Here is a 24461-nt window from a genome sequence, read left to right on the forward strand (position 1 = left end):
GCAAGGTGGAGATATTAGAAGTCAACGTTGGACAGATGTAAAGATCGCTGCAGAGCTGGCTAACATGGCCCCTGTTGTGCTTGTTTTCATGCTTATAGAAGACACATTCTATGTTAGGCATGATCTGAGACATATTTTGGAAATATTGGTTATTCTGACCTAGGTATTTACATTTACATTTATTCATTTGGCAGACGCTTTTATCCAAAGCGACTTACAAAAGAGGAAAAAACATAAGCGAATCATCTTAAGGAGACATTTGTTTGAAAAGTGCCATACTACAAAATTTTACTAGCATCAGAATAGCATTCAATATTTATTCAATGGCTTGGCATTCAATGGGAATTCAATTGGGCATTGGGATTTCTCCCATTCATTTTAATACAAGTGGTCAATCCTGGGCTAAACAACTGCATTTGTAGTTTGGTTTCCTCAAAAACTGTAAACACTGTGTCTCTATGGCCCTATAAAAATATTGCTCTCTTTATTGTAGTGTCCTGACTTCCCAACTCAGCACCATTGGCATGAGTTGGGGCGGACTATCAATTTGTTCGCTCAACGCAAACAGGGGGAGAATTCAGGGGTATTCGGTTTGAAAACGTGAAAAACAAATATTATCATTATTTATTTCAATTCCATTTGGTGGCGCTACAACCTATATGTTTTATTAATGCATGGTATTAATTAATTTGCATAGAAACAAACGAAACAGGTGAAGCTCTGAAATTGTAATAATTTAGCAAAATCATTGCTTTCTATCACTTTTCATGTTAACATGCCCCTTCCAACATCACAACTCAATATCATCTAGAATTCAGAGTTTATCACTATAAATACGACTTTCGGGTCATTCGGGTGCTCGGAACTCATAATGTCTCCACTTGAAAGCCACAAAACTTCTGACTCACAATAGCATGTAGCAAATCATGGTTCACAGCTGTGACATAATAAAAGCCTATTGGCTATTTTTTTTTCAAGGACGTCCTTTAATATATCCCGCCCCAACTTCCTTTTTCAATAGGAAATACATCAACAAAGGAAAGAAAGCGATCCACAAAGGAAACCAAGCGATTGTCAGAATGTCCTATCACTATCACTCTATCACTTTTCATGTTAACATGCCCCTTCCAACATCACAACTCAATATCATCTAGAATTCAGAGTTTATCACTATAAATACGACTTTCGGGTCATTCGGGTGCTCGGAACTCATAATGTCTCCACTTGAAAGCCACAAAACTTCTGACTCACAATAGCATGTAGCAAATCATGGTTCACAGCTGTGACATAATAAAAGCCTATTGGCTATTTTTTTTTCAAGGACGTCCTTTAATATATCCCGCCCCAACTTCCTGTTTCAATAGGAAATACATCAACAAAGGAAAGAAAGCGATCCACAAAGGAAACCAAGCGATTGTCAGAATGTCCTGTCGCTCGTCGTTTGTCATGGCTGGTTAGGACAAAAACAAAAACGGAAAAGATACCTTTTATCATATGCCGCGTCTGGTTGTAATGTGTAAGAATACAATGTTCTAATGGACCTGATAAGCATCAACAAACATGTTTATTGGACACAAAAAAAAAATCGTGAAATGCAGGAATAATCTAGGCCAAAGTAAAGTAAATCAAACTGTCTAAACATTTAAGGTGGTGCCATTCTGGCACTAGCAGGCGGAATCTATAAGTGATATTGATGTCATATGCACTTTCATGTGGCTTGCCATTTAATTATACATTCCTTCACTTCACAGGTACAAACAGTTGAATTATTGAGCATTATTTTGGTTCAGAGATACATTTTCTTTTGTATTTTACAATTTTAGCCCCTATATGGTTAAATCCCAGAGATAGAGGGCTCTAAGTGTGGCTCCAGTGCATAAATAATTAAACATTACACATTTTCTATGGTCGAAAATCAAATGTGGGTCACATTGTTTGAAGCTAGTTTTTCATGCACAACAAAACAAAGGTCTGAAATACAAATAATGTTGTATAACTTGAACATTTTCAATAACTTGAAATGTACCTTAGTTTTTCACATAAAACCAGTAATGTAAAACCAGTAATCTTGAATTTGTAGTGTCCAAAAATGCACAATTAATAAGATTAAGCAACATATTTGGATCTAAAGTTAGTGCAATACCTATATTTAGTTTTTGGATTCCTCCTTTCATCATCATCATCATTTATGTTTATCTTTCTTTAGAAAAAGTATTAACAAAATCAAAAATTTCAGCCAGGGAATTTTTTGCATTTCAGTTTGGTGGCTCTAGTGGTAGAGAAATCACTTCACCTTAACAGTATGAAAGTAAAATATGAAAGTATGATGTGAACATGAGGAGTTTGTATGCCTTACATCAATCTTTACCGAAACATCATCCATTGGGAAGGGACACTCCTAAAATTACACTTGACTGAAGCCATTTTTTGGAATGCAGCCACCCAGGATGCATCACTCTCTTTAATTTACACCTCCAGGGCTTCATGTGTGAGATACACAGCTGATTGGGTGATGTGATTCAAAGATAGCAGGAAAGAGGGGGAAGAGAGTGAGAACGAACAGAGAGAAATAGAGGGGTGTAACAGATGCTGACAGACTGAGTGTTTTTCAAAGCAGGATACACATGAGTGGGCTGGTTAAGTTGATATCTATTGGGGTAGGTGGGTGAGGGGTGTGCGTGTGCCAGGCAGGAGGGCCTCATGGTGATGACATGTGAAGCCTATAATTACAGCTGAGACCCTCGCAGTTGACCTGGATCTACCCAACCTTCCTATAGAACACATGCCATGCTCCCAGGATTACTACAGACCCACTGACACATCAATCCCTATTGCAAATTGTAGTGTGCATCGGTCCCAGCAATTTGTTTTGTGGGAGATACAGTCGTTACTAAAAGTAAAAGCCAAATGTCATCTCACTTAAGCTTTGCATGAAGTGGTTTGGCTTTAAAGTACTTAAAGAACTAGAACGTGACACCTTCTTGCACTCATTTCTCTTAAGCACTGCACAGTGTCACATAAATGAGCCCTTGAACATACTTACAATTGATACAAGTGCATTTGAGGGTTAAGCCTGTTCTACCATACCTGCCCTCAGGCTGTACGACTATTACAGCTTAAATCTTATTGAAATCTTCTGGGCTTTTCTGCAAGGCAAGAAGAGATAGGTCAGAAGACCACCATATTTCTGCAAAGCTATACCATTTAAATACAGAATCTACAGTCTCTTGAATACTGACTTAAAATCTGATTGGATGTGCCACTTTAAGAAGCAACTGTAAAATAGTCAATATACACACTACAGTAAACGTACATAAAGTAAGATCTATAGTAATCCGCCAAGTTGCAATGCATAACCTCTTGTGGCTTAACACAGCAGATTCCCAAACAATTACTTTTTGAGGTTTACCATTTGTTTGAATCACTGATCTCACTGTGAATTTGACGATAGTAAGTCGAAGGTTCATCAGCTGAAATCGGTCGCTGTTTACCGAAATTCAAATCACTGTCCCAAGTGGTCAAAGCTGGAATTATTGTTGAATGTATGGGCACATGTGAGCTCCATTTTTCAGAGAAGGATATAGCTACAGACATTGCTCCAAAAAGGACCGGTAGCTCCAAACCACCAGTAAAGATATAAGGAGCCCCTAACCTTAACCCTTTTGGAGTTGGCGCAACTCATTGAAAATTTTCCTAAGTCTCCCAGTGCTGTCTGATAACTGAAGCCAAATAGGTCAGGACAACCACTCAAAACATGGCATTGTTGCATGTACTCTATCTTGCCATTTTCTATTGAGTTGCTGGCCTGAAATTCTCAACACCTTGCATCTCAACCTCTGAGAATGATAATTTTCAGTTCCCTCATGTATACCATCATTCAGTCTCTTTATGAAATCTCACTGACCGAAATGCTGAGCAAAATCTTGAGCTACATGTCGTCATCCATCAGTCCCACAGAAATAATTACAGTTGCTGCCTGAGACCCAAATCAAGGGGTCGAATCTAATAACCTCCATTAACTCCTCAGACATCTCATATGGCAAGTGCAGCGTAATGAGGTTAGGCCTTCTTTCTAACAGATAATATTCAGTCTCTAGGCATATTGTGCTCACATGCCAAGCTGCTTTTAGGGCCCTGGGTGCTTTTCTGGAGAAATAGCATTCTTTGAAAGTGTCCACAGGCATACCCGGGTGGATATTATCAGTATCTCTCAGCTGAGCTGTGACGCCAGCCAGTACCCTCAGAGCGGTCAACTGGCAGGCTGTCCCTTTTCCCCCCTGTTTTGGCAGGAAGTAAGGGGCAGATGCAACACACATCCCTCGGGGGTTTGTGTATGCATGTGTGTGGATGAAACCTGTGGCTGCAGTGTTGTAAGGAAGAGGAGGAAAGTGTTAAATAGTCCATCTTTGGCATCATGGTGGCAATAGTGAGGTCTTCACAACAGATGGAGGGAAAAGCCAATGGTGCAGCGAATCTCTGTGGAGTAGATTCAGAGAACATGGTGCACACAGGACTGGATTTAGGCAAATACATTTGAGTGGAAACAGCATCCCTTTTCTCTCTTAATCTCAACTGATTCTGAGCCAAACAGCCAATGTAGCAATTTTTGCAGTTTTGATTTTTTCACCACATACAGTACCCGAACCCTGAAATAGTAACATGCTAAGGCAGTTCTGGTTTTAACTCAAGAATTTGCAGCCTGATATTAATTATGAAAAATGATCATGTTAAAAAATAGAAGAAATCCGGAAGGGGCAAATATTTTTTTCAGAACTGTACCGCAACAGTTTTGAGGTGAAATATCAACTGTGAGAGTTAAATATTCTTGCAGACAGATGAGGTTTTTAAAGTTAATGCTCTATCGAGTTTTAAATCCTAAACCTAACCGATAGTATTATAAAAGCAAATGCGAGATGAAAAATTATATTACTGAAGCAACCATGTTATTTTTTTGGTTCTTCTGTAAACCTTTTTGGCTCTAGTGTCCACTTGCATGCTCTTCAGGACTCATACCCTGAACCTTCGTGTTGCAGCTGACCTATCACACAATTTGACTGCACTCGAACAAGCTCCTAAATGCAGTTGGTTATGTAATGCAAATATAAAATATTTCACCTTACAAATCGTGCACTATAGTTCCAGTGCTTTGATGTCATAAGAAAGAATTGTGTGAGGAACAGGGAAAAAAGTACGTGTTTATGAACCTACAATCTGCAGTTTTACTCATGATTTGTGTGAAAGTGACAAAAGTGACTCGTTGTTGTAGTGCCCCTAATGGTCATTTCACCAGGAAACTGCAGAGCTCCAAACTGCCATTAAAAACATGTGGAGCCCCTAACCTAACCCTTTCCCTATAGCCCTAGGTATACATCCAATTTGAAGCTCAGTGTCTGTGTACCGTTGAAAGTGAGTCTGTCAAAGTATACTCCATATGCGCAGATATTCAGGAGGATAGCGCATGCGCCCCGACTGCTATGAGACATCAGACTTTCTCTGCAGGAGTTTAGACTCATAAAGATGTCTTTATATTCCTTCAGAATCAAGTTTTACATATGCAGGTATCTCCTGACCTCCTCACAAACGTGCTCTTGACTGGTACATCCAACGTTGTTGTTTTTACCTTCATCTAATGTTTTGCGACAATTAAATCTTCTTCTAGCACTTTTAAATTTACATCTTGCCACCTTGGGGACCCACAAGCTAGAGCAAATAACTCCAGGCACATTTAAAGACGTCTGGTTAGAAAAATCAGCTTGCTCGAGTGCAGCGCACGCGCACGCGAACTCTACTAGTGACAAGTTTTGCGTCATGCGTCCTCAGCGTCTGACTGAAGTATACTTTGGTCCTAACCCTAACTGTAAGTGGAAGTAAACCCATGTTGGAGTAACCCCACCCCTGGAGGAGTAACCGCGCCCTCTTTTGGAGACCCCCCAATTGGGAGATGTACATAAAAAATGTTTTTTACACTCGAGGCTAGCTTGAGTGTTTATATCTTGGTTTCATGGTCAAAGAGGTGTCTGGAACAGTGAATTCTTCTTGCTGAATATTTTTAATGCCTGTCACTCTATGGACAGAACTGGGGATTATTTGAAGCATGGCACTTTTATTTATAGTTTTAGATATCTAGATATTTCTCAAAGGGCAGATAAATATAGTACAAGGCCTATACTGCAGCGAAATGTAATGCAATTTAAACTAGTATACAGTGCCGCAGTTATGCATTTGGCATACGCTTTTAGTACAGTGCCACTATAGCACACAGATACCTATTGAACTGATTAAACATTAATATTCATAGATATGCAAACAGTTTTTAGGCGGTAATCACTCATTGGTTTAAGTGAAAAATTATCAACTTCAGTTTAAAAAAGCCTTTAAATGAATCCTCTTCGCACTCTAAAATGTATGCTAAGCATTGAAAAATGTCAGTCTAAATTTAGGTGTGGAACAAAGATAAGATTTTGCTCGAGCCAATTTTCAATTCTTTTTGTTGGGTTTGATGAGCCCACCAACCCCCATACATGAATGTACACGCACATGCAGCAGGATATTGTGACACATAACTGACGAGCCCTTATAAAGTGAATACAAATGAAAACAAGAATTGCGTGTGACTTGAGGCCATTTTGAGTATGACAAATTAGATACATGGTAAAAATCTCTTTAAAAAATGTGCACAAGTCCTTTACTTATTGTAATACATGACTATGAACTGGAAATGATGCTCACTATCCTCAGGCAGCCATTTTGAACTGAGCTTAAATATAGCAGTACTAGAAATGTCTTTATCAGAGCATGGATATCTAAATTGACATCTCTGTATCAAAATCCATCATGTTTGATCCACTGTTGCTCTAAATTACAAACTTTTTTCACATAAAAGTGATGTTTTTGATTCACAAGGGCTTAAATCTAATATTTGTCTGATCTGTCCATGCTGATGCAATGTGAAAGAGGCTTAAATCTTGAAAGGAAATATAACGTTAGCTTCTGGTAAAAGTCTCCATAGCAGGAATGCTTTTTTACACCACATATTAAAGTGGCTACCCAGAGATAACCAAGCAACATGAGAAACACATCATTCTGATGGTGAATTTTTTTTTTTTTTTAAAGAAATGCGGATGAACAATTTGCCAGTAGCAGGTGCGGCTCAATTCAAATGGCTGTCAAAGCCAATGTGCGCTAATCAGCTGTTGGATTCGCCTTTTTGGCTGTCACACGTAATGAAAGACAAGAATATGTCATCAGACAAATTTCTGTTTTTTCTCTCTCTCTCTCTCTCTCTCTCTCTCTCTCCCCTCTTGCAGAATTATCAAAGCATGAAGACGAGTAATGCAAATGTGGGAACACAGAGAAGAGAGAGATTTAAAGGGTGTCACAAAAATCAGAAAACAACTGCATGGCCCATGTGGTGGATCATGGCAGCAGTCAAGTGAATAACTCAAGAAGGGAAAGCTTTGCAGAATATTGATTTAATGCTGCGTTCATGCAGGGAGGATGTTCACCCACATTACACACACTCTACTATTTCCCAACATACACTGGGCCTTTGCTTTTCCAAATCACTTGAAGTGAAAGAGAGTGGAATGTTTCTCCCGCATGAGCATCTAAGCACGACGCAGTGTTTTGAATTCGAAGCATGAACTGAATCGATCAAAATATTAAGAAAAGAAAAGAGCAGTTTTCATGGTAGGACGCCAGTGATTTGAGCCCCTGTTTTGCAGAGAGTGGGGTGTAACAGAGCAAATAAGATGGTTTACGATGCATCCAAATTAATTCTTTGGTCAATACAGTGTGGCACTCATAATGCCAGATTTTCAGGTGGTTTGTTCCCTCATTCAATTAAAATATCTGGGCAAGTGAAGATCATGGTGGTATTTTTAATGAATAAGGCTTCAAGGTGCTAAATGCACTAACAGACTGTTTTAAACCCTCTGATGCATAAATATACTGTATCGTATACTGTATAAATATATATATATATATATATATATATATATATATTTTTTTTTACATCAAAACCACCATGTGTGACAACCGCCTTTGACCCTTACCCATAATTGTATATGATTGTCCTGTTTATACAGTTGATGTCAGAAGTTGACATACACCATAGCCAAATACATTTAAACAGTTTCTGACATTTAATCAAAGAAAACATTCCCTGTCTTTGGTCAGTTAGGATCACTACTTTATTTTAGGAATGTGAAAATTCAGAATAATAGTAGAGAGAATTATTTATTTCAGCTTTTATTTCTTTCATCACATTCTCAGTGGGTCAGAAGTTTACATACACTTTGTTAGTATTTGGTAGCATTGCCTTTAAATTGTTTAACTTGGGTCAAACATTTTGGGTAGCCTTCCACAAGCTTCTCAATATAAGTTGCTGGAATTTTGGCCCATTACTTCAGATAGAACTGGTGACATGTTTGTAGACCTCCTTGCTCACACACGCTTTTTCAGTTCTGCTCACAAATGTTCTATCAGATTGATGTCAGGGCTTTGTGGGCTTTCTCCAATACCTTGACTTTGTTGGCCATTTTGCCACAACGTTGGAGGTATACTTGGGTTCATTGTCCATTTGGAAGACCCATTTGCTCCAAGGATGAACCAGACTGAGGTTTTGGCTGATTTCTTTTTATTCTCCCATGATGTCAAGCAAAGAGGCACTGAGTTTGAAGGTAAGTCTTAAAATACATCCACAGGTACACCTCCATTTCAGAAGCTAATTGTCTGAAGGCTTGACATCATTTTCTGAAATTTTCCAAGCTGCTTAAAGGCACAGTTAACTTTGTGTATGTAAACTTCTGGCCTACTGGAATTGTGATATAGTCAATTAAAAGTGAAACAGTCTGTCTGTAAACAAGTGTTAGAAAAAAAATTACTTGCCAAAATTATAGTTTACTAATATTAAATCTGTGGAGTGGCTAAAAAACAAGTTTTAATGACTTCAACCTAATTGTATGTAAACTTCTGACTTCAACTGTATGCCACTGTGTTTTTTTGTTATTATTATTATTATTATTTATAACAACAAAAATTGGAACATTTTCCATGATCTTCTCTTCCAATGTACACATGTAATGGGCAGTGTTGGATGTAATCTGATTACAAAGTACATAGTTACTGTAATTTAATTACAGTTTCAGTCAAAAGGAAGTGTAACAAATTACTAAATAAATTATTGCAATTAGATTACAGTTACAGACTTTTAAGTTAATTACTTTGAAGTATGCATATTTTAAATAAAAGTATATAGAATGCATTAATTGTGTTTATGTGTCCGTCAGTTATTAGTAATGTGATTACTTTTCCCATTACGAAATCAGTAATCTGATTACAATCAGGGAGAAAGTAATAAGTAATTTGAAGTGGATTACTATTTTTTAGTAATTTACCCAACACATGACGTGATGGGGGGGGGAAACATTTGCGAATTATTGTATAAGAAATCTTGCTAAAATAAGTTTTTCAAGAATTGAATTATTCATGCAGGGTTTTTACCAATAACAACCTCATGTCCATCAAATTACGTGCATAAAAACATAATATATTTGTATAATCTTATTGTTTGATAATAAATTAATGCTACAACAATTCACTGTACTACTAATTAGTAGTAGTCTATAATACTAAAATAATACTAATAATCTAATACTATAATGAGTGCATCTGAATATCCTACACGATTTGAATGATTCTATATTTTTAAATGCACGTTGCATATTGACAGCAACGTGCATTTTTACTAAGTTTACTGGCCTAACAGTTACGCAAACTATGAAGTAATCGATAAACAAAGCTACATATGCTGATTTATACCGTTTCAAAATGTTTTCCAGGAGCTTTGAAGCAGCTTTGACCTCAGTCATCAAAAACATTCCCCTTTTTTCCTCAGAAATAAAGTGAATCTTTTCCCTCACACATTCTTGCACTCAGAAATCAGCGAGGAGGAGCGTCTGTCCAATGGAACAATGGTGAACGTTATCAATGTACACGCATCCAGCCAATGAGAGCACTTCCCTTCTGATGACGTCACGCGGTCACTCTGGTCTCTTCCCACTGCTTTCAATCGCAAACACAGGAGGCGCAGCAGTTTTTGCTATAACCGCTCGGAGTTTCCCCGCGAACGCACGAGGAGACCGGTGTCTCGAGCAGAATGAATGGTTAGTATCGATATTACTTTTACAATTCTACGACAAACTCTTTGCAAAACGCGTGTTACGTTTGTCGTTGTGTCCGGAATATTACTCTGTTTTTATTGAGTCTATTTTAAATGTGATCTATTCTATCTTCAATAGATAACATTTGGGTGGTTTGTTTTAAATATAATATAAATCAAATATTAATTATTTGTATGTATCCATGCATGGCTGAACTGTATTATTTGTTTTTATTATAATTATTATTATTAATTTAACAATTTTAACTAATTAGATGTAATTATATTCATTTTGTTTCTTTTCTTCTTGCGAAACAATGTTATAAAACATTTTTCAACCAGATCCAGAGCGGCATAAACCCATTGACCCGTTCAGTCTGCACGTCTGCAATATAGCAATTAGAGAAAGAAGAGGAATTAAGACTGCTGTTTTATTTTTTATTTATGAATGAGTAACTGGTCAAATAATTAGCAATTTGTCTGTTTTAAATTTGAAGCATATTGCAAAGTTGTGACAGCCAGTGATCTCCGTCAAACAGTTGTGCTGTCTTTTTCTTCTTTAAACATATGCAGAATTGCAGGTTTAAACGTTGCTCACATGAATAAAGAATGCTAATATTAATATTAATTTAACACATTCAAGTCTGTTCTCCCATTTATGTACTTGGCTATCAAGAAGCAAGAAAAAATGCATATTTCCTAGATGCAGTGAGACCTTAATGCAGCAGTGTTTGATGTCTGAGAATCTTCAGATGTTTTTAATTAGGAATAATTAGAAACAAAAATCAGTCTGTCCTGTTCTCCAGGGGCAATGCTTTGAAAGAAAAAAGAAAAAGGCAGCAGAACACAGAAAGTCACTTCAGTGGAGGATCATCTAATCAAATTTTTATAGCATTCTTTCCTTTTCCCTCTCTCTATTCCTCGCTTTCTTGATGCCGGTGAACGAGTCTGTCTTTGTCTGCTTCTTTGGTAACCACACCTCCCCCCAAAACGCAGCCGGCTCAGACACCTGAAGGCTAGACATAATGATCAACGTGGTCCCCATGAGCCTGGATGCCTGCCAGTTGTTTTTCGCTCTTTTTTCCCTACTTTGTCTCTTCTGTTTTATTTTCTCTGGCATCTCTTGGCCTGCACAATCAAGGGGTCAGCATGCAACATTGGGGGCCAGTACGCGGTACGCGAGGGGCCAACTCCTCGTCAATGTATGGACCATGAGAAAGAAGTCTGGCACACATGCAAGGAGAAGTATGGACAACAATGTCTCCTTGTGCATGTGTGTATGTGAGGGAGTCTGTGTTCAACCATGCTGTATTAGCACTTCCATTCAGGTCCTTTTTTGAATCCAGGAGCTGTTAATTTGCAGTACTTCCTATAATGTTGGCTTATTAGAGATCTATCTTTAAAACCTACCAGGTTTAGTCACTCTTGGTGGTGCTTTTATCTGTGGATTAGGCCTTTTGGCTGGATTCTTCACCTGTTTAAGTGCTTGATTCTAAGATTATTTTTACCACATGTGAAATTGCATACTTGAGGTGTGTGCGTGTATGTGTGTGTGTTAATGTAAAAGAGAATGTTATGATCAAGAAAGATATGTTGACAAATGGGCATATGAGTCAATTTCTTATGTAGATTAAATGGCCTAATTTTTTACCCTTTAATTAGTTCATAATTAATCAAATTCAAATTAATCATAATTAGTTCACATAAAAAAAAATTGTTTTATAGTCTTTATTAAAATAGCTTATAGACCTACCATTTATATACTGTATATATGAAGAAAAAAAAATTATATTAATTGTTTTGATTTCAGTGCAGGTTACATATTATTTGGTTAAAATGGAAAATTGTTCAAAAGTGTTAATTTCCATTGGCTGTTGCTGTGTAAAAACAAAATATGCTTTGATTAAGCAAAAATGGTGGCTGTCTTTGTACATTTTGCTGCTGTACCACACCCATATCTCTGAATATTACTTTTACATGTACATCATTACATTTAGGTAAATTTGTTTCTGGCTGTTGCCAAAATCTTCTCTTAAAAATGTGCTTCCTGAATCAACGTCCCACAAATGGCCATCATAGCTTGTCGCCCTATTACACTTCTATTTATCCGACATGCAATATTTTGCTTGTAGTCTAGTTATGTTTTCACAGAGAGCTCAGAGCCGACATGTTGAGAGTTCAGTGGCACTAAGTAGATGGCAGATCCTTTCTTTCGCTCTCCTCCTCTGCCATAAGCCTTTGAAGGGACATAATAAAAGGTTCAATGGAAGCAACAAGCTGTTTTTTCTCTCCTCTCACGCGTTCTTTTAGGCATTCTACCTGCGTATGAATAGGAGGCCAGTGAGACTCTCTGACAGAGGAAGAGTGTTTATTGAGGGCTAAAGGGCTTGAGGAGGCACCACAATCAGACAGCTTCACGTAGAGAGCCTCACCGCTTTACTGCACTTGTTCGAGAGGCCATGGGCATGTTCGCTCCGTTGCGTCAGACCCATTGATTCCATTTGTCCGAATATTTTTGGGCTACTTAGGGGGAAATCATAGAAATGTACATTTTGGATATAGATATTAAATGTATTTTGTATTAAATGTTTTGCTCATTACAAAGTCTGGAATAAATATGTCTTAGACAAAGAATATAGTAAAATATTCAAGATTTGGTGGGGGTGCCAAAAATGTACATTTAATAATCTGCCATTAAAAAAACTATATTGACAGGAATGTGACTAGTCAAACAGTGTGAGTCTTACACCGTGAGTGGTTCAAAGTGTCATTGCATGGTTGTAAAAAAACAAAGAAAACAGGGCAAAACCTATATATATGTCCGTCCTAAAACAGTCTGTTTTTAAAGTGTTAGTTCGGAAATCATTCTGAACTGAAAACTCTTGAAATCATGGGTGGTATATGTGCTATATAAGACGATTTTCTTAAAAAAAAAAAAAACATTTATATAGCTCATAAATCACACCTGATATTTGGGGTTTGCAATTCAGTATGTATAGAAATATTGGCCCATTCTGTCATCTTAAAGCTCAACAACACCCAGCTCAACCTTATGGGAAAAATGTATGTGTAATAATATTTATGCTCACTGAATTATTGTGGTGGAATTTGAATGGTGCGTACTTGACTTATTACTCTTGAGTGCTGTGTGAAAAAGCATTGCAGGGTAGAGGTTAATTGTTTTTATATCTTTATGTGTCAAGAGAAAATGGAGGAACTGGTGCATAATTGAACTCCCGGTCGTTTGAGCGATTCTGGATTACTGCGCCTCTCCAAAGGAGAAAGGCGATAAAAAGCGAGGGAACGAGAGAAGAGAAAAGACAAAAAGACTCATGTTGTGAGCTGAAGCCACAGGGGTTGTCTGGACTATTTAGAGTGCAAAGGAGTAAAGGCTTGTTTAGGCAGTGGCCCTAGGAGGCTTGAACTTTGACCTGTGCAGTGCCTCTCTGAACTCCAGGTGCAGGTCAGTTCTCCATGGCTTTATTTGTTACACACACATACACGGGCACTTGTGATGACATGCAGCCTTAATAAATTACATTTTTTACATGTATGGGGTGTTCCAGAGCTCAAAAGGCCTGCGAGGCGGGCGGATGAACCTACTTATCCTTCCATTGACTGTGTTGAGAATTAATTGTTAAATAGCCTTTAAGTTCATGGCCTAAAACGAGGGACGCAACTGAAGATAATGCTGTGTTGTAATATTCATGAATGCATTAATCAGGAGGTTGTCATGTATAATTATTACAGTGTTTGATAATACCAGAGCAAATCACCACAGGCAGTGGTGATTGCTGCCTGATGCTATTAATGTTCTTTAATAAAATGCCTGTGTGGGCCGAACCATCAGTGCAGCCTGCTGTAAGGTTAATGAGACAATTTGCATACGTTCTGCCGCCATCTGGATGCAGTAAGAGACAGCTGCTTGCTCTTATTTCATACTGCGTTTTGGGAGCTAACCCACAGAAATGTCATTCCAGTTCATACAGAGTGCTTGTTGAACACATTTCACTTTTGTCCCAACAACACGGTTGAATTCTGGAAGATTTGCTATGCTAATAAGCAGTTTTGCTTCATAGTTGCAGTTTTCATTTGTAATTCCCCACACGGTAGCTGACATTTTCAGCATTTTCTGAAAGAAAAAAAAGAAAAGAAAAATAAGAGCAACTGATTCGTTTTTAAAATAAACTTTTGTGCCCTATGCTAATAAGTAGATTAGCTTCCTTTAATTTGGATTTTAGCATAGAGTATCTTACTTTTATTTTATCCCCTTTTCTACAAATTTGGAATGCCCAGTTCCCACCACTAAGTAGGTCCCCGTGGTGGCGCGGTTACTCACCTCAATCCGGGTGGTGGAGGACAAGTCTCAGTTGCCTCCACTTCTGAGACCGTCAATCCGGACATCTTATGACGTAGCTCGTTGTGCATGACACCATTGAGTCTCCGGATGTAGAGGCTCATGCTATTCTCCGCGTTCCACGCACAACTTATCACACCCCCATTGAGAGCAAGAACCACTAATCGCGATCACGAGCAGGTTACCCCATATGACTCTACCCTCCCTAGCAACCAGGTCAATTTGGTTGTTTAGGAGACCTAGCTGAAGTCACACAGCACACCCTGGATTAGAACTTGCAACTCCAGGGGTGGTAGTCAGCATCAATACTTGCTGAGCTATCCAGGCCACTGAGTATCTTACTTTTTATAATTAGGTGTGGGCAAAACATGTTTTGTATTCATTTTGAGAAGCCTGAGCCGTTGTACATTGTGTGTGCCTGTGTTGGCAAGTCTTCGTCAGTTTTACAATTTGTCAATCACAGATTATATAATTGAAAGTGATCAAAATGTCACATGATTAAAACTGGAGGCAAACCTTTGCTTGTTTTTGGAGTCTACCATTACTTGTTGTGCCTTCTTCAGAAGATCTGACTTGAGGCATCTATGAACACAGGCATCTGCATGAGCAGAAATTATTCTCTGTCTTTATACTGTAGGTTACCCAGCATTCTGACGAGCAGTTGTAGTAGATATCACTCCTCAACAGCAGCAAGAAAGAGGATACCTGGGTGTCTCATTTTGGTATCTATACTGATTATGGCCATACTTATATACAGATAATTTCAAAACATATTTTAAAGTGATCAATGGAAAGGAGGAGGCGAGAACCGGCTTTTCAATATAAATAATACTTTAATGATAAACTTAAAAGTCAACATAAACACACACATGACGGACATGTCCGTTAACGATCTCTCTCTCCCGCACGATCCTCTGCAGTCGACCTTTATCCCTCACGGAGGCTCAATTAGCCTAATACGGGACCGGGTGTATAGGATCACGACCCGACAAAACTTTGGAGTTCCTGCTGGCTTAGTTTCAAGCAAGGGAGCTAACACATTTATGTTCTTTAAATGCTCTTCCAAATGTTACATTCTGTTTATGGGAAGGTAAAAAAATGTCCGGTTCTTAACGCAAGTATAAAAAATGTTTAAGGTTAGAAAAACATTCCAGAAAGCTTGAAAACTTCCTGAAAACGTAATTTGCCAACGTCCAAAAAACAAATTTGAGTTTAAAGGTCATACAAACAATGTTTCTCCTAACATCATGAAGAACATTATCGAATACTAATGCCATAATAATAATGTTCCATTAACTGATCCTAATAATGTTTGTTCCTATAACCTTTACATAATGTTAGCCAAAGTATTTAGAATGTTCCTTGTTATGTGGGGGATTGAGAGGGGTTTTAGTTGTAGAACCTCATTTCATCTCGAGACCTTGCTGCAAGTGCAGAACAGTTTAAAATCCATTCAGTCAAATTATAGGGACCAGTCCAACTTTATATTTGAGGTTGGTTGATTCATTTAATCTGTCTTTGAATCCTTTTCATGTGCGTGCAAAAAGAGCTAAAGACCTGCGAGCAGTAAACTTCAAAGCTCTTCCATATTGTACTTATTACAAGAAGTGCATCCAAGCATTAGTGGTTCTCATATCCAAACCATTTATCCAAAGCTTGCAGAAAGGAAGCTTAAATTGGCAAGCAATTGGCGTCAACACTTTGTGCCACATCTTGCATTTCTTTCAAAATGAAAAACCAACTGCAAGGCTCATTGGTGCTTTCTGTTAGCGAGGTTGGTTTAAACACTGACCTCAGGTCTCCCTCTATGAGTTTGAGGGCTGATGAAGTAGATGTTAGACTGACCGACTCCAGGTTGCATTTAACACCTGAATGGTAAATTAATTATTTTGCTGCCTGATTCAGTGCCAAATCCTCAACAATGTTGGAGCAGCCTTGTCTTGAGCTTTCATTCAGGATGTTTACATGTGCAGATGTAATTGAGCTGCAGCAGGTTTTTGCTTAGACAAGATATAGTCTTCATCTGTCCAAGTATACGTGCCACAAGGCCTTTTTGAATGCCGCTCAACATCTCTGTCTTTCACGGCATGTGTGCAACACAGAGGCCATTGATCCAATTAATGTGTAAAAAAGCCACAATTGCATTATCTAGGTCTGTTAAAGCATTCACATGACATTTTAAAAAGAAGTAGTATGGTTTTAGTCTGACTGAAATCTAACTTTTACAATGAATCTAAATGTACCGACTGTCAGTTTCAGGACCCTCACAATGTCCCTACTACGTCTGTAGGGACCTGCTCATGTATTATGGTGAATAAATGAGGGAACATTTAAGCATCAGATACGGTGCCCATCCATTTCAGATCTGCCCGCAAGCCTCTCTTCTCCCTGGTTAAATCAAAGTCAAAGCTTACACCTTGTGAGGCTACAAGCACATGGATGGAGTTTGTTGGTGATATTCTTTGGGTACTTGATGTCAGTTTGATGGAAGTTTAATTGAGACATGGCTTACAATGAACTCGAAGCTCCCAAGAGACCACTCAATTAGTTTAGATACACTGTGAAGCCTTCCTGTTTATTCAATGTGAGTACTGGGACTAGTAATCCCCAGAGGTTTCCATGGTCTGTTTACAAATGCATCCAAACTTTCTGTGTTCTTGCCCAGGTCACTTCCTAATTTGATTTCAACAGTCTTTTTATTAAAACAGTGAATTTGGCATGTGACCATTGTCATGCTCCCCCCACTGATTTGTGGCATTGCCTTTGTTTGCATTTGGATGAATTGCATTGCTTTAGTTTGCTAATGTTTAGACAGAACTTAAGGGTTTCAGTATCAAAGCAGATGTCTCTATAGAAACGTCAACCAAAATGTACCAAGTGCCTTCTGGTCATTTTGGATAAACCTTTTATTATTCATCGTTGCATACTTTGTTTGTAATTTGTTTTGTGTGGAACTACCAGAAAAGATTACATTAATCTTTGTAAGCCAAAAATGAACTTTGTCTCAAACTTCCTGCCTTAAAGCTGAAGTATGCAATTTCTACGACACTGGTGCAACTGAACGAAATTGCAGAAATAAACGCCCCTCATCTGCTGTTGTTCAAACTGTCAGATAGTCCCACCCCTAACTCATGCCATTGGTTGAGTATTGTTGTTTGGGTGGGTCTAAGTGGGTCGCTCAAAACAAAAAAGAAATTATAGTGCCGCAGAGGACAGTGTTTGCCGTTTTCAATCAAATTAACAGATTCATGGCTAACTTATATATGTCTCTGCATAATAAGCTGGGATAGAAGTAAGTATTTTAACACTGAAAAGGTTACATCAGTTTTAAAGGGACAGTTCACCCAGAAATGAAAATTCTGTCATCATTTACTCGCCTTCATGTTCTTCCAATTTTCATTTTTGGATGAATGTCCCTATAAGTCTTCAAAGAAGGTAAACTGAGATTGGTAGTCTGGAGAATTGACCACTTTTTCTTTATTCTTTAAACCTTGACTTCAGTTACCATTTACAATTAACGGTACCAAATTAAAACATGCATCTTCCTTAGATAGTACTAATCTTAACAAAATGTATGTTTATGTCAGATTTTTAAACAATGCATTGTATTATTTGTTATACATTGTCAATATGTATATAGAGTAACTTGTACAAGTGAGCACATATGCACGATTGTACTGTATCTACGTAATTAAACCTGTTAGATTCGTTAAACAAAAATTAGTAAGTGTAAAAACTAATTTAGCACAAATATATGATATAGCAATCTTGCTCTGCACACACTCAGGTCGTTGTATCAAACCACTGCTGGAGTTTGGGGGTGATGGGGTTTTTTTTATTAAAGAAGGAAGATGGCGGCATGAATTGGTCCATAATTTAAAATACAGAACGTGTGCAGATAATTAAATGCTGTTAGCTTGTTAAAAGTACATTCTAATGCCAAAAAATAGAAGATAGAAGAAATCATTTAAAAAATATAAAATGTATACTGTATAGATAGATAGATAAAAAAAATTGCTAACCTGTAAATCAAGTAATACTAATTGTATTAGACATTTAATATATATATATATATATATATATATATATATATATATATATATATATATATATATATATATATTTTTAAATCAATATTAGATGTCAATGTTTTTGAATCTTGAAACTTTTAAAATCCCAATGTTAAAAATCAAGAATGATTAGTATAAACTATTCCATTCAATATATATTCAGGGATTGCTTTAGGATTATAGAGTCAGCTCAACCACTTCAGGATTGCTCATCCTGAGTCCAAACATTTTCTCTCTCCACTTTACTCACAGGTACAAGTGGATATCAACGCTCGTTGAATTGCACAAGGAATAACTCAAATAATTTTATGTTGTTACAAGTACGCTTCCCACACCTTTAAAACTCTGCAAGTGCGTGAGCTCAAACACTTCTGGATTCAACATGTCATTGCATTTCAAAATGTGTCAGAATGCAAATGCAACGCAAGTATACATAACATTCTCAGCATTGCCACATAGGGTACCAGAGCAGTTATTAACTAGGGCTGTCAAACGATTCAAATATGTAATCGCGATTAATTGCATAATTTTGTGTAGTTAATCACAATTAATCGCAATATCTTTATAAACATGAGTGGACAAAATATGCTTCATCCAGATGTATTTTTCAGTCATCCACACAAAACCTACCCCACCAACAGAGTTGAACAACAGAAAATTAACAAAACAAAACTCAATTAAAATTATGTACAAAATATGGTAATATTGTAAGTGTATTATGACAGAATTTATTCACTTATTTTTATGGAGCACAGTGGAATTAAATAGCTCTGGTCATGTGACTATTTGCACAACTCATGTAAAAAGTCTGCACTGTCATTTACAATTGACAACTCCTTGCAAAATACATAAAAAAAACTCCTTTTAGACCACGATCACAATTGTAATCTGTGGGATTAAATGGGTTTATGACAGTGTAAATTGCATGCAGGGTTCCAGAAATGTCTCCAACTTCTGCATTGTCTAGTGCACTATGAAACAGAGAAACTGTGACAGAACCTTGGAGACCGCAGCAGGGTTTCTGTTAGCTGGTAATCAGTACTGCCGATCCCTATACGCATATTACGTTGTCAGAAACGCCACCGGCTGCCTTTACTGGCACGTTATACGTTATTCAAGGACCCGGTAGCAGTTGCAGAACACAGATGATCACCTCACGCTCGTACTTTCTCTTCGCGCTTGCACCGTGCCTCGCAACTTTCGTAACATGCCTTGCAGTGCATGGCAGTTGTTCAAATGGCAGCTGTCTTGCCACTGCAATTATGTTATACATTTCCGAGCTCTATCTGTGCTTTCCTGGCATGTTTTAATGCTGTGCTACATTGATATAATGCTTGGCGCAGGTATCAGCAAAATGTCTACCACCATGTGTTTTCCCAATGGTCAATGCATGTGACATTAGCAGCGTTTGTGCAAATTGACTCACTTCTCATGAACTACGGTTTATTAAAGGGGTCATATTACGCTTTACCAGCGTTAAAATGTTTTGTGACATTTGCGTTACCCCGTTATTAACGTTAATTATGACAGCACTAGTATTAACATAAACATAACATTAACATGTTCCTCAGTTGTCAGTTGGCACAAGACTAACAGAAAAATACTTGAGGGGTACATTAATACAAGTGTACCTCGCACAGCCTCAAAATGTACAAGCTAAGGCCCTAAACATACTCTACGCAAGTGTGTGAATACAAACGTTTCTAGCTATGCTAGCTCGATTCCATGTGTCATTGTGTTTGAAAGTAGGGGTGCTATAGCAGGCATTAGCTTATTAACATATTTGTTAATCCATTAGCAGACACTCTTCAACTATTGACATGTTTAGAGCTAGCTACCTGTATATTAACACAATTGTTGTTAATGGTGCAGACATTTGACGGTAACTCTATTGCCCTGTTGAATACTTAATGCAAAAATAATGCAAGAAAACATGTTAAATACAAAAATGTACAATGGGATTCGCATCTGTGTATTTCTGTAGGGTATTTTTGTAGTTCAACCATGCTTCTATGCTTTTGTGCAGATACATTTTCTTTTGTTTCCGATACTAACTAAATGCTAATGCTAACTTGCATCATGCAAAAGCAGAACGAAAAAGTGCACGTCATGCTCACTTCCTCTAAGCATCTGTCTTTGGTCTTCCAATTTGTTGAAATGTGTTCAAAATCTGCCTGCCTATTTCGGAAGCTTAATGGCTACCATAAACATGTCAGTTAAAGTAAAACAGACTATAAAATGACCATTTGAATCAAAACCAGTGAAATTAGCATTTTGTATGATCTAATTGCAGAGGGTACTGTGATGCAGGCGAAAAACACAAACAGAAGTTGTTTACATATATGCAGGCAAACCATTTTTCTTGAATGTCTAACTTGTAAATGGAATGTTTTAGAGCTATCATGTATGTAAATAGCAGAAAATTAAAGACACATTAGGTTTGTAGTCGTAGTTCGTTTTTACGGATTATTATTAAGGATTCTTGGATCTTTGAGGCTCTACCAATATCTATGTATCTTCCCCACTCAGTGCATAAAGGTATTGGAAGAGCTTGTAAACTGCCGGTGTATCTCGTATTAGGAGTGCAAGTCTCATCTGCTGCCCCCCTTTGAAGCCCCCACTGGTATTGCTGAGTTGACAGAAAAGTGCAGGAATGGTTGGAATGGAATAGAGTGAGAAACCCCTCTCTCTCTCTCTCTCTCTCTCTCTCTCTCTCTCTCTCTCTCTCTCTCTCACACTCTCTCTATCGTCTTTCTCTCTCCTCTCTCCGGCGAGCCTGTCTAAGCATACTTGTCAACCAAATGGAGGGTGGATGGGGGGGGCTCTGTGGGATAGGAGTGGTCTGGGGTGAACAAAGCAGCACTGTCACCACTTTCAGGGGTTCTAGGCTGCACAGGGTGAACGGAGAGCAGGGTGGGGTGGGGTTGGGTCGGGTCGAGGTGGTTTGAGTTGGCAAGAATGGCAATTAAATATGGAAGGGGGACGATTGAAAGCAACAAAGAGGGAAGACAAGCATCGAGTGTTCTCACATGTAGTCAAGCTCACTTTCAGCCACCCAAAACGGAGCCTCTGGAAGCTCAATGTTTGTCGTTCATTGTGCAATATTTGCCTAACCCTTTATCTGTGCAGCTGTGCCGTAAAAAAAGAGAAAGGGAGAGCACTGAATAGCCCCACAGCTGCTAGCGATTTGATGAGTGTCTATTACCGCTACAGAGTCATCCTCTTGTGTTGAAGTCACCTCTTCACACTGTGTAATATATAGCAGGACAGGGCAGGGTTAATGTTTGATTTGTCAAGCATTGCTCATCTTTCTAGGACAAAAACACAGCTGGTTGCCACACGGCCCAAGCTTTATGACGGAGGAACTTGTATTGTCATGCCTTTTTTCCATAATACCCTTTGTGCTGGTGCTGTCGGAAAGATAACGCAACATATTTTAATGAAATGATTGGAATCCGCGGCTTCATCTCATCTTGTCAAATTGAGTTTTTTTTAATTAAATGTGCTGCCTTCTGCTTTAGCCTGATGGTAGACTGTTCCATCTGCCGAAACGATTTCCTTATCACTCTTACTTCCTCCTTTTCCCTCTCTGTATTTTATAGGTTATCAAGGCGCCAGAGAGAGAGGGCGAGAGAGATGGGGGAGCCGTTAAAAGAAGCAACGCCAGGAGTCGTTGAAGACTGGTTCTTCTGGTGAACTCATGTTACAGTGCTGAGCTACGAAAGACTGCAATGGGAGGAAGAAGACGATAAAGGTAACGGATTAATTTTTTAAGCGTTGTGGTTAACATTCATGTTCTGTTTGGGGTCTGAGAGAATCTAAGGCCCTTCTCAAAAAAGGTATAGTTCATATAGTTAGTATAGTTAAAATGGAAACTCAGTTTGGGTGAACTATCCCTTTAACATTATGACTGTTTATGACTGTTCCTAATTTTAAAAGATCTGATTACAGACAAAATTTCAACTTGATAACATTCATCACACATTCTCCTTGAAAAGTTTTATGTTTCTTTTCTTTGCAGTTTAAAGACCCCAGATGTAAAACAGAAATATATTTTTATGGTCTGCTCACTGTAAATTACACTCCTGCCAATTGTCTTTTGGATTTGTTTAATTATAGTATTTTTCTTCAATGTGTTTTTGCTGGGTTCAAATTGACCCTAAACAGAAGCGATGTTACTATATTGGATAACATTTACATTTCTGAAAAATGCATGCTGACTTAGTGATACAAAAGAGGGTTAAAGATTCAATAATAGTAGCTGTCATTTTGAAGAATTTGAAGGGGCAATTATATGTTAAATAATTTTGAAATTACAGTTTTTATTTTGACATATAAATCAAGAGGGTTTCTACAGTGTCAGGAATTTTTTGGCCCATCGAATTCATTTTCAGGGACATATTTACCTTTTAATTGGGCTTATTTTTATCTAACTTTACAAAAACACTCAACATGTCACCCATTAACTTCAAATACTTGTCAATTGAATCATTTAAAGGAATATGCTGGGTTCAATACAAGTTAAGCTCAGTCGACAACATTTGTGGCATAATGTATGTTGCCACAAAGAATAATTTCGACATGGCTTTCCTTTTCTTAAAAAAAAAAAGGAAGCAAAAATGTAGGTTACAGTGAGAAGTAAATGGGGCGAGTTTTGGAGTTTTCCAGTTTTGGTGCAAAATATAAATGAAAATGGAAGTTGAAGCCTCCTGCTTTGGATTTAGAACACACAGACATTATGCTTGGCAAACTTCATGTTTGCTACCATTCAGTAACAGATACCTTATGTCTAGGAGCAAAAGCGTGTCACACATTTGGAGGTAAAAGAAGCCAATCATATTGATTAGAGTCTTTGTGTCTGGCATTTCAGAATAACCAACATTTGAGATGCTATTTAATGATTATGATATTTTCTGAGCAAATTAAGTGTTCACGTGGCTTGTTGAGGCAAAGTCACAACTTTTTAAAGCGTGTCTATATTCCTATATAAATTCTACAGAAATAATTTCGGTAAATGTCTTTCCATTGTAGTTTATGCGCATGATCAACCTCAAGCGAGTAATTGCGTTTTTATGTGCATTTTGGAGAATTTATGTGTTCCCATCCAGCATTTTTATGCAATATCCCAAAATTCACATAAAGATATATGGCTTGAAACCCAGCTCTTTTCTTAGCCATTAGCGTGAGTTTGGGTGGGGCTATTTGATTGACCAACCAATGGCAAACAGGGGTAGTGTTCAGAAATCCTTTGAAAATGGTAGATAGAATGTTAGCTTTTAAAGTGCCCCTTTAATATAAAGTTTGCAATTGTGAATGGGTTTTTTTTTTCATAGTTTGCACAAAACATGAAAAAGTTACTGATATTTTTGTCGACAGTATTTGAGTATGCCTTTCTAGTCAAGAGCCAGAAAATTAGTATTGTGCTGCCAGTTAGTTTTCTCAAGTTTAACTCATACTAAATTACATACTAAAGGTAAGTAAAGTATCTCTATTCTGTCAAGTGGTCAGACTGACTGGCCCTATGGGATTATAGGTAACACAGATATAAAAGCTTAATGGCCTGAAGGCCATAATTTCTCTTTCCTTTTCTCTCCCCATATCCCACCCACCTCCCTTGCTCTCGTCCCTTTTTGAAAGTCTCAGCCGAATTCGCCGCAAAACTGTCTCTTTTTCCAGTGGACACTTGCTACAGTATTATTTAATCTTGCTTCACCCCTATTTTTTACTCCCACCTGCCTCAACAAGTGTTTAAAAGCTACTTTTATTCCCTCAAGCGACAACCTCTCCAGCTGTTGTCTTCCTGTATTGCCGTTTGATTCCTTTTCTCTCGTACCCCCAGCCTATCATCTCCTGCTGGGTTAACAACACACCT

General features: G+C 37.9%; 1 protein-coding gene and 1 long non-coding RNA gene across 2 annotated transcripts in view; one reads left to right on the top strand and one right to left on the bottom strand.

Moving 5' to 3' along the window:
• Nucleotides 1-24461, bottom strand: part of LOC127641069 (adhesion G-protein coupled receptor D2) — a 306626-nt gene that overhangs the window by 20221 nt on the left and 261944 nt on the right. The gene's annotated exons all lie outside the window — the stretch shown is intronic.
• Nucleotides 10095-24461, top strand: part of LOC127641072 (uncharacterized) — a 35106-nt gene continuing 20739 nt past the window's right edge. Inside the window, exons 1-2 of the long non-coding RNA XR_007970142.1 lie at nucleotides 10095-10166; nucleotides 22192-22343. This is a non-coding gene — a long non-coding RNA (uncharacterized LOC127641072). The remainder of the gene's footprint in view (nucleotides 10167-22191; nucleotides 22344-24461) is intronic.

Source organism: Xyrauchen texanus, chromosome 50, assembly GCF_025860055.1.
Source record: "Xyrauchen texanus isolate HMW12.3.18 chromosome 50, RBS_HiC_50CHRs, whole genome shotgun sequence".
NCBI lineage: Eukaryota > Metazoa > Chordata > Actinopteri > Cypriniformes > Catostomidae > Xyrauchen > Xyrauchen texanus.